At 51.6% G+C, this 10,000-nt stretch overlaps 1 protein-coding gene across 1 annotated transcript in view; it reads right to left on the bottom strand.

Annotated features, from left to right (window-relative positions):
- Positions 1-10,000, bottom strand: part of fignl2 (fidgetin like 2) — a gene marked incomplete at its 3' end in the record, with an annotated part of 16,111 nt that overhangs the window by 5,506 nt on the left and 605 nt on the right. The gene's annotated exons all lie outside the window — the stretch shown is intronic.

Genomic DNA, 10,000 nt, shown 5'->3' on the forward strand with positions numbered 1-10,000 from the left:
CCCCAGCACAGAGCCACTCTGGGCCCTCAGATGAGCGCCACTCTCCCCCAGCACAGAGCCACTCTGGGCCCTCAGATGGGCCCCACTCTCCCCCAGTACAGAGCCACTCTGGGCCCCACTCTCCCCCAGCACAGAGCCACTCTGGGCCCTCCGATGAGCGCCACCCTCCCCGGCAGAAGGTCCCAGTAATCTGATGGTCTTTTAAGCTATACTTCGCCATCAATCAATCAGCCACCACCATCTCTGATTAATTCAGCATAGTAAGATTAGGGAAGGAGGCCGGATTGTGTAGATGGACAATCCCCCCGTCCGACTGACTACTGTATGTGCTGTATATACGTGATTAGGGGCGTCTTAATGAGGAAGGCTGCACATTTAGGTTAGGTTAAAGGACAGTAGCAGTGGAAGCTGGAGATAATGACAGATGGGAGCTTTTCTGGAGAGGGGTGTCAGGGCAGCTGCTTTCTGAGGCTATTGTGAGCATATGGGGCTGGAGCGTGCGCTTTCCTCATTAATGAAGGAGCGGACACCGCGCAGAAAGGGCTGCTGGGATTGAGATAGCGCACCCACGGATCATGAGGCCCCTCGCGCGTGGGGGTGGTGGGGGGGGGGGGGGGGGGGGAACAGACACCACCACAGCACAGATGCCGGGGCCGCGCCAATCCCAGTATAATCAACATGAGAGGGGCTCCTTGTTAAGTGAAATGGGGGGCGTAACTTTTCAGAATGAAGGAGCAGGGGCCCCCACTCCGCTGGTCTTTTGTTCGCGCCGACCAGTCGTGTGGCCGCGGTGTGTGTGTGTGTGTTTATGCAGAGCGGGTGGGAGATGGCCTTTTGGCCAATGTGTGTGTGTGTGCCGGTGCATATATGTGTGTTTGTGCCTGTGTGTGTTTGTGTGTGTGTTTATGTGTGTGTATGTGTGTGGTGCAAATGTATGCATGTGCATGAGAGTTTAGCGTGAGAGCCCTGGGGGTTAGTTTATATGTGTGTGTGTGTGTGTGTGTGTGTGTGTGTGTGTGTGTGTGTGTGTGTGTGTGTGTGTGTGTGTGTGTGAAAGTGCTTTCTGTGCAAGACATGGAGAGCAGGCAAGTGAGAACGTGTGTGGTATCTCTGTCTGTTTGAAAGAATTATATCCAGTGTCCATGCTTATGACAGAGTGTGTGTGTGTGTGTGTGTGTGTGTGTGTGTGTGTGTTGTGTGTGTGTGTGTGTCCATGGAGAAGAGTGTGTGTGCATCTAAGGACCTTGTGCAGGGGAGAGAAGGGGAAACAGAGAAATGCAAACATGGACAAAAATGTGAGCGGTTGAAGTGTGACTTGAAGGATGTAACTTTCTATGCTCTTGTCACATGTTGAGGTTTTAAAGCCCCCGGACCACACAGTCACCACCCAGGGACACCTCCACCGCCTGACAGCGAGTCCTTTCTCCCACATACGTGGAGTGGCTGGCTGCACTCCTCGCATGTCCACGGTCCCCGGTGGGGGGACAGATGTTTCCCACTGACCAGCCTTACTGTCTCTGGGGCTATTGTTGTCCAGGCCCCTCGTCCAGCAGACGTCCCTCTTCTCCCTGACAATCCTGTTGCCTCCTGAGACAAAGGCCCCGGGATCCTATTGTCAGCCGGCCTGCCTAATTATGGAAATCTTATTAATCTATTCAGCAGCCATCCACTGACAGCTTTTGTGTGGCACTGGGATTTATAGAGGGGACTTGGAGGTGTTTGTGTGTGTGTTTGTGTGTGTGTGTTTGTGTGTGTGTGTGTGTGTGTGTGTGTGTGTGTGTGTGTGTGTGTGTGTTTGTGTGTGTGGGTTTGTGTGTGTGTTTGTGCCACGTCAAGTGTGTGAAGACGCTGGGTGGCTCTCACTCTCACACTCCTTCTTTTTTTCCTTTTCTCAATTAACAGCGAACCTCCTTCAAGATGGAGGGATGGGGAGCATTAGGGCAGGGTGAGTGTGAGGAGAGAGGGGCCAGGATAGGGAGCATGAGGGCAGGGTGAGTGTGGGGAGAGAGGGGCCAGGATAGGGAGCATTAGGGCAGGGTGAGTGTGAGGAGAGAGGGAAGCCTCTGGCTGCTGGCCATCAGCACTGCTGCAGCTTGTTGCTGTAATGTGAGAGGATACGGGAAAGCAATGCGCTGGAGCTTCACTGCTCCCCTGGGGTATCCCCTTCTTCAAAACACACACACACACACACACACACACACACACACACACACACACACACACACACACACACACACACACAGACCGCCCTGCACGGTGCCCCTGCTGCCCACACTTTTGTGCTTCCTGCCCGCGGGAAACAAAACCTACACACACGCAACACACCAAGTGTGGTGGCCCGGGGCACGAGGGAGAGCCAGGGAGAAAGGAGGACGGAGGCTGCTTGTAAATGGGAGCTTGCCGAATCAATCCAATAATACCGAACAACCACCACCAGCCCCCCTTAAACACACACACACACTCACACACACACACACACACTCACACACACACACACACACACACACACACACACACACTCACACTCACACATCCCTCCCTCCCTAAACCTAAGTTAAAGGCCCCTTGAGTGGGCCTGCGAAGGGAAAAGGGACCTCACATCATTTCTTAAGACCCCTGGATCTATAAAAGCTCTCCAGCGGCTCCACTCCTCTCAGGCCGATGCTGAACTCTCTGAGGCAGAGTCCATTGCGCGCAAATGAGAGAGCCAGAGGGTCTGTCTGCTCCTGCTTCTCCCATCACAACAAGCCTGTCAAATTAATGATGAGCTTACCACAGATGCAACTAGCATGTTAGCAGTCAACATGGAACACACAGTCAGCATGCAGTGGGCACCTGACCTGCCTAAACAGGTTTAGGCTCTTACGTTCATGCTGTTCCCGCCCATCTGAGAGAGCTGTCTCTCACTAGCTAAAATCTGTTTTTAAGTTGCCTATTGACCCTGGAGCTAGTAACTCCTGTGTCTCTAGAAGCAGGGCCTGTCTGGTTGACTAATGGAAAGATGTCAGACTGGAAAGAGCGAAACGCTCTGGGACCAGGATAAGTGACTGGGCTTAATACTATGCTGAAAGAGCTTCTACAATTTAGATGACCACAAGAGAGAGAGAGACAGAGAGAGAAAGAGGGGGGGAGGAGAGAGAGAGGGATGAAGGGTGAGGGAGAAAGAGAGAGAGAGAGAACAATCACTACAAGCATGTTTGCACAAATGAAGCATGTTGGGCAGATAAGGAAGCATGTGTTCGAATGAGCTGCTAATCTGTATTCAGTCCAAACGGGGAGGGGGGGCGATCGATGCAGCAGAGGAGGCTCTGGCAGGGGACTTAAAGGAGATGTGTTTAAGACCTCTCCTTTTCACCTTCAGTCCTTACCCTTCCCCACTTCATCACAGGCAGACAGGAGGGAGAGAAGAGGACATCCACACACTCCCTTCCCCTCAGCAAACTGATGACAGGCTCTCTCTCTCTCTCGGAAGAAGAGAACAAACCCAGGAGGGCGTCCTAGAGTGGATATGCAGGTGTGAGATAAAAGTGTTTCTCTGTGTGTGTGTGTGTGTGTGTGTGTGTGTGTGTGTGTGTGTGTGTGTGTGTGTGTGTGTTAGATGGTCCTACTGTGACCCAGTGTGGAGGGGCCCCAAGTGTTAGTTATGAGCATGAGGAGATCGTGCCGCGGTCCAATCGTCCCGTTCCGTTCCGTTGCAGATCGGAGCACGTGAGATTTACAGCGCCAATATCAAACGGCAGGATTTCAGTCCATTGCAGCTACCCCACCCCCTGCACACACACACACACACACACACACACACACACACACTCCCCTTCCCAACACGTCCCCACCACCCCACCCTGTATATGGTTTCAGTCATAAAAACCCCAATTTCAGTCCCTCACTATTTCACTTTCTGACAGATTCATGGAAACCCGCAACGCCTCTCGTCCGGCTACTTCTGCTACACCCGAGTCCACCTCCATGTGACGACACTGGATCTATTCTCAAGCCAACACACTCTCTCTCTCCTCCACCACCACTGTAGCTGCTGTGAACTGACAAACGAAGACCCAGTCTAAAGATAGCGGACGTGGTGCGCTGTATGGTGTATGTGTGCAGTGCCGGTCAAAGGCCATGGCTAATTGCCTTGTAAGTTTGGTGTGGCCTCGGAGGCGGGTGCTGACTGTACACAAGCGACGGGTCAGTCCCCGCTGGACTGGGAGGCGTCAGCGCGGTAATAATGAGCGGAGCGGAGGCCGTGCTGGTCTCCCCCCGGGCTGCTGTGAGGTCCCCCCCCCTGCCACAGAGCCGTCCCAAGGCTATTACCACTGGACAACGGGGGAGCCGTAATTTATAAACCATGCAGAATCGGGCACTGCGGAGAAATTTATTATAAATCTATGCATTAGTCATAGGGATGTGATCAATCATGCGAAACCCAATCTGCCTCTCTCTCTCTCTCTCTCTCTCTCTCTCTCTCTCCCTCTCTCTCTTCTAGCCCTCTTGCTCTCTCTCTCTCTCTCTCTCTCTCTCTCGCTCTCTCTCGCAGTCATCTGCTCCCTCTTTCATGGCCCTAAAAAGATGTAATAACAGAAGGAGTCAGAGGAGCTCTTAGGAGTTTTCACACCTGCTGCTCCGGGGCCTTGCAGACGCTGCGGCTCTTTTAAAGTAGGCACGGCAGGCTCCCCTGAGAGAGGACCCCCCTCCTGCCTGCCCTCCCTCCATCTTCAGGACTGGCAGCTCTGCACTCTTCCTGCCTGCTCCTCTCTCTATCTTTCTCTCTTTTTCTTCTTCTCCAGCAGAGATGCTTCCCATCCGCAGCACCATGGACTAATCTCTAATCTTAGGGAGCATTATCTCTCCTTTATGTGTCAGCCTACGGGTGTGTGTGTGTGTGTGTGTGTGTGTGTGTGTGTGTGTGTGTGTGTGTGTGTGTGTGTGTGTGTGTGTGTGTGTGTGTGTGTGTGTGTGTGTGTGTGTGTGTGTGCTTGCGTGTGTGTGTGTGTGTGTTTGGGTTTGTGTGTTTTTGTGTTTGTGTGTGTGTGTGTGTGTGTGTGTGTGTGTGTGTGTGTGTGTGTGTGTGTGTGTGTGTGTGTGTGTGTGTGTGTGTGTTGTGTGTGTGTGTGTGTGTATGTGTGTGTGCCAATGCCCTTCCTCCAAACCCTCTATTGCACAGGAACTTCCAAGGGGATGCTGCAAAATGTATCTACTTGGATATGTTACAGAGGGTAAATCCGTGTAGAACAAGGGTACAAGCCACTGTAGCCACCGTCAGCATTCTTAGACTGACCAGCCTTGGTTTTAAGGTGAGATTTACTCTATTAAACAAACAGCAGAAATAAATGTATAGAAATGATTTCATAGCAAAACCTGACCACTATCTAACGTCATCTATAGGATAAAGATACAGGCTCCAAATTCTACTCCATGTTTTGCACACTTTCATGACTGCATAAACTGCCTAGATTATACAATAAAACCAAAAAAAAAAACTCATGTATGTTACTGCGTATGCCAAAGATGAGTCACTTAGGTGTTTGTAATTCCAGGAACAAGCTCTCCCACCCCTGCCTGCAACCTCACGTCCACAAATGGCCAGAAGAGGTCTGCACCCCCCCCCCCCCCCCCCCCCCTTCACAAAAAGCCAGGGAGCCTATTTTGTGTGGCTGCAGGCTGGGTTTAGGTCATTGTACCCACTAATATATCAAAGAACAGCTGTCCTCAGGCTCTGCGATGACCAATCACCCCCCTCCATCTGTCTCTCTCACCCAATATCTCCTCCATCTCCCCCTCTCTTCCTCCATCCCTTTCTACCAATCCCTCTCTCCTTCCTCCCTCCCTCCCTCCCACTCACTCCTTACCTCCCTGCCCCCTCTCTTCTGCTCTCCTTCTTCTTTTGGTCAGTGTAGTTTTGCATTCCCCTCTTTTCCAAATCCCTTGGGCTCCCTCTCTCTTTCTCTCTCTCTGTCTCTCGCTCTCTCTCTCCCGTTCTTCCTCTCTCTCTCTCACTTTTTCTGTCTTTTGCAGATTTTATTTACTGACCTTGCTCCCTTGTTTGGGATTTTTTTTCTATTTTGCATATTCACAAACAAAAAGGGCTTAGAGCAGATTTCCTGGGCCGCCCCCCACAAGCTACAATCTCTCGCTGTACAAGCGCGGCATTAACGCATTATCCCCTCTCTTCATTCCAGTATTACAATTCTATTTTTTTTTAATATATCTTTACACATTAAGCTCTGGTATGGAGACATACTGCCACATAGATGACTGAGGGAGAGGGGGAGAGAGCGAGACAGAGAGAGAGAAAGCAAGAGAGAGAAAAAGAGAGAGACCTTTGTCTCTCTGGGTTTATAAGACTGCCCCCGGAGCAGAGAACAAGCCACCTAAATGAGCCTCACCTCCTCCTCATCTTGATTTGGAGCTTAATTGCACCCCAGATTTAGCCTAATGAGCTGCCCTCTGTGCTGCTGAGCTGATGGCTGGAGTGTGTGTGTGTGTGTGTGTGTGTGTGTGTGTGTGTGTGTGTGTATGTGTGTGTTGGCAAAAGAAGCCCAGGGCTTTTAGTACCCAGAGGAGCACGCATCTCTAACCCTGCTCCCCTCTCTCAGCGCATTTTTCTACCCCACACATTCACCCACTCTCCCTCTCGTTAAAACACACACACACACACACATGCACACGGCTTATACACACACATGCACACACACACTCTCGCTCTCTCTCCCACACACACAATCACACAGACCCACACACACACACACACACACACACACACACACACACACGCACAGTGCGTTGTGGGCTAATTAAACCCCATTCACACCCTGCGCTAATGACCCCGGCCCCTCATTCAAAGAGACACTTGAGAGTGCTCACTGTTTACTCAAGGCACTCCACCCCAACCCACCCCGCGCCACCCCCCCCAGCCCTCCAGTGCGCCTTTCATATCGCTCCTCATTAAAGTGTGGGAAGGGGGCACGCTACACTAACATAGCTACCCTGCTCTTCTGGCACCCGCTTGCTCGGACCCCCCCAGGCCCCCGGCCCTACCCCCATCTCGCCCTCCTCAATGCCCCTTTCTCGCCTCATTCAAAAGCCCTTTAATGACCTAACAGGCGCAAATCACCGGCCCTCCATAATCTTGGTATTCTGCGTCACTGTGGAGGAGTGCGTGATGTATCTGGGGCATGATGTCCCAGAAACTGAGTTGGCGTCAGTCGGTGCGGGGGGGTTTATTTTGCTTTTTCGGATGCCCCATCCCCCCCCCCCCCCCCCACCCCCACCCGCATCCCCCATCTTTGCACCAGGCCCTGACTCCCTGACTCTGGAGCGGAGCTGAGGCTCGGGGTCCTCCTAGGCTGCTGGCCTGGGACTGATTTAGGAGCGTGTTTGAAGTGCAGATTACGGATTCTTTGCACCAAATCCCTGTAGGAGTATCTATGGCCCCAGGAATCTCTCTCAGGTTTCCTCCAGGTCCGGCCTGCGCTGCTGCTCAGCTTGTGGCCGCCGCGCGCCGCATAGTGAGAGGCAGGGGGGTGGCCACTGGGAGCGGATGAGCAGCCAGCGGGAAGACACACACACACACACACACACACACACTTACTCAGTGGACAGAGGACACCTCTGTGTGTGCCAATGTGTGTGTGAGTGTGTTTCTGTGTGTGCGTGAGTCTATGTCCATGTTTATACTGTCTAAATGTGTGACCTCAAAGACAGTATGTGTATGCATGTACAATTGCATGTGTGTGTGTGTGTGTGTGTGTGCTTCTGTAAGTAAATCCATTCATATGTGAGAGTGCATACTTGTGTGTAGTCTTAACTGCTTGCGCTGAGGATCTTAGAGTGACTCTGTCATTCTCAGTAGGAACGGGCCTTCTCTCCACAAAAGAAAATTCTAACACGGATGTGATATTATTCACATGGACACCCCATAAGCCTAGCGGCCCTCACCTGATCTACAAACAGGGAAATTATGGAAAAAAAGGGAAAAAAAGAGGGGAAAAGGAAGGGTACGGAGGAGTGGGAAAAACAGAGCCGGCGAGGAGGGGCAGCTGGCAGAATTCCCCTGTGCTTAAGTAGTCCTAGAGTAAACATGGCAGATATCTAACACCCGTATGTCCAGCCCTATGCTGCATGCTTACACACACACACACACACACACAGACACACACACACAGACACACACACACTCACAAACACACACACACACACAGACACACTCACACAGACACACACACACACCGACACACACACACACACACACAGACACAGACACACACACACACACACACACACACACACACACACACACACACACACACACACCTAAGAGATAGACTCTCTCTTACTCACAGTCTCCCATGTTCATCACTGCGACCAGCGATGATAAATAAAACTGACTGACCGCCAGCTGTGGGAATGACCTACATGCTGTTATACTGGAAGATCTGGCTTGCCCTCAGAGGAACACATCGTACCAGTATTTCTGTATTTCTGTATCTCTGAGTCCCCAGATGCACGTGAGCCCTCGTTGAACAGGGTCCAAGCAGGATAAAGGGGAATGCCAAATATTCCATCGGGGCTTTGTGACATTCTTGGAAATAAACGGCCATCACACAAAAGGGAGAGCGGCGGACTCCTGGGATGCCCAGAACGAATGGTTCCTCTTCAGCCTTTTCAGATCAGCTCAAAGTTAATGGATGAGGACAGTGCCTTAGCTGTCCTATGCTATTGATATTTCTAAGGTTAGGGAAATCAATCAGAACTGATTCGCAAAATGCATTTTAAGCCCCCCAAAGGATGCAGACAATGTACAGTCAGCAAGACAAAAAGAGGCGCTTGTCTACAGCCGGCAGGAACAGAGGACAGATACTGTGATAGTTGTTTAATTATTACATGGTTTAGGCTGAAAGAATGCTGCTAGGCTTTAAACAAGAGGCAGACATGACTGGGGTGGACCAGTACGTGAATTCCACCATGAAGAAAGCTTGACATGGCATTTAGTGGTCTTCCCTCACCCCCACCTATTGAGGAACTTCTGCAGATTATCTGGCTTGATAATCTGGGTTTATTGTCTGCAGAAAAGCTCTCTGAAAATAATTATGTACATAACTATATCTGCGTATCTCGCCCCTCCATCGTCAATCAGCGGTCCACATCGCGTTTGTGAGAGCACAGAAGGGGAAATGAAGATTGAGCTTCTTGTAAAAGCTCTCTCTCAGTAAAGCAAATGAAAAACGAAAAAACGTCATCTTCAGAAACATTAGAAAAAGAAACACATCAAGCCCATCCACTTGGAGGATTCTCCTTTGAGAAAGGACTGTTCACCCCGAGCAGAAGCACTGGCTAAATCCTCTCCCTCCGACTTATCGGAAGGGGCGGCGCGATGAAAGGCCCCCGCGCGTGGCCAGGCGTGTATTTTATGTCAGAGTAAGGAGGAGCGGCCCTGGCCTCCTTTCATGGCTATGTAATCGCGCTTTAAATTGATCTGATTTGGCCATTCGGCGGGTGCTCCTTTTCTTTTCACGCGCCTCCTTTTCTTGTAAGTGTGGTGGCCACAGAAGGAGTGCTGCCGGGGAGGCCGATGGGGCCGGGGAGAAAGGGCCCGCACCCTGAGAGGTGGCCAGTGGCCGCTGCCCCATGCTGGCCAGCGGACAATGCTGTTGTGGAGCGCTGAGCCAAAATGAAGCCTAGCAGGGGAGGGGAGGGGGTGGAGGGGGAGTGGAGGGAAGGGGAGGGGGGCGGGGGGCTAAAACTGGACACGTCAGTTATTAGGTCAGTGTGGAAGAGGGGAGAGGGGGGGTGGAGGTGGTAAACTAGAGAAGAGGAGAACTGAGAGCAGTCTGTTGGGGATGACACTGTTGGAGCCATGGGGTTTCTGCTGCTAAAGCCATCACCCAGCTCTCTCTCTCTCTCTCTCTCTCTCTCTCTCTCTCTCTCTCTCTCTCTGTCTCTCTCTCACTCTCCCTATCTCTCTCTCTCTCTCTCTCTCTCTCTCTCTCTGTCTCTCTCTCAC

Source organism: Sprattus sprattus (genome assembly GCF_963457725.1).
Source record: "Sprattus sprattus genome assembly, chromosome: 2".
In the NCBI taxonomy this organism is placed as follows: Eukaryota; Metazoa; Chordata; class Actinopteri; order Clupeiformes; family Clupeidae; genus Sprattus; species Sprattus sprattus.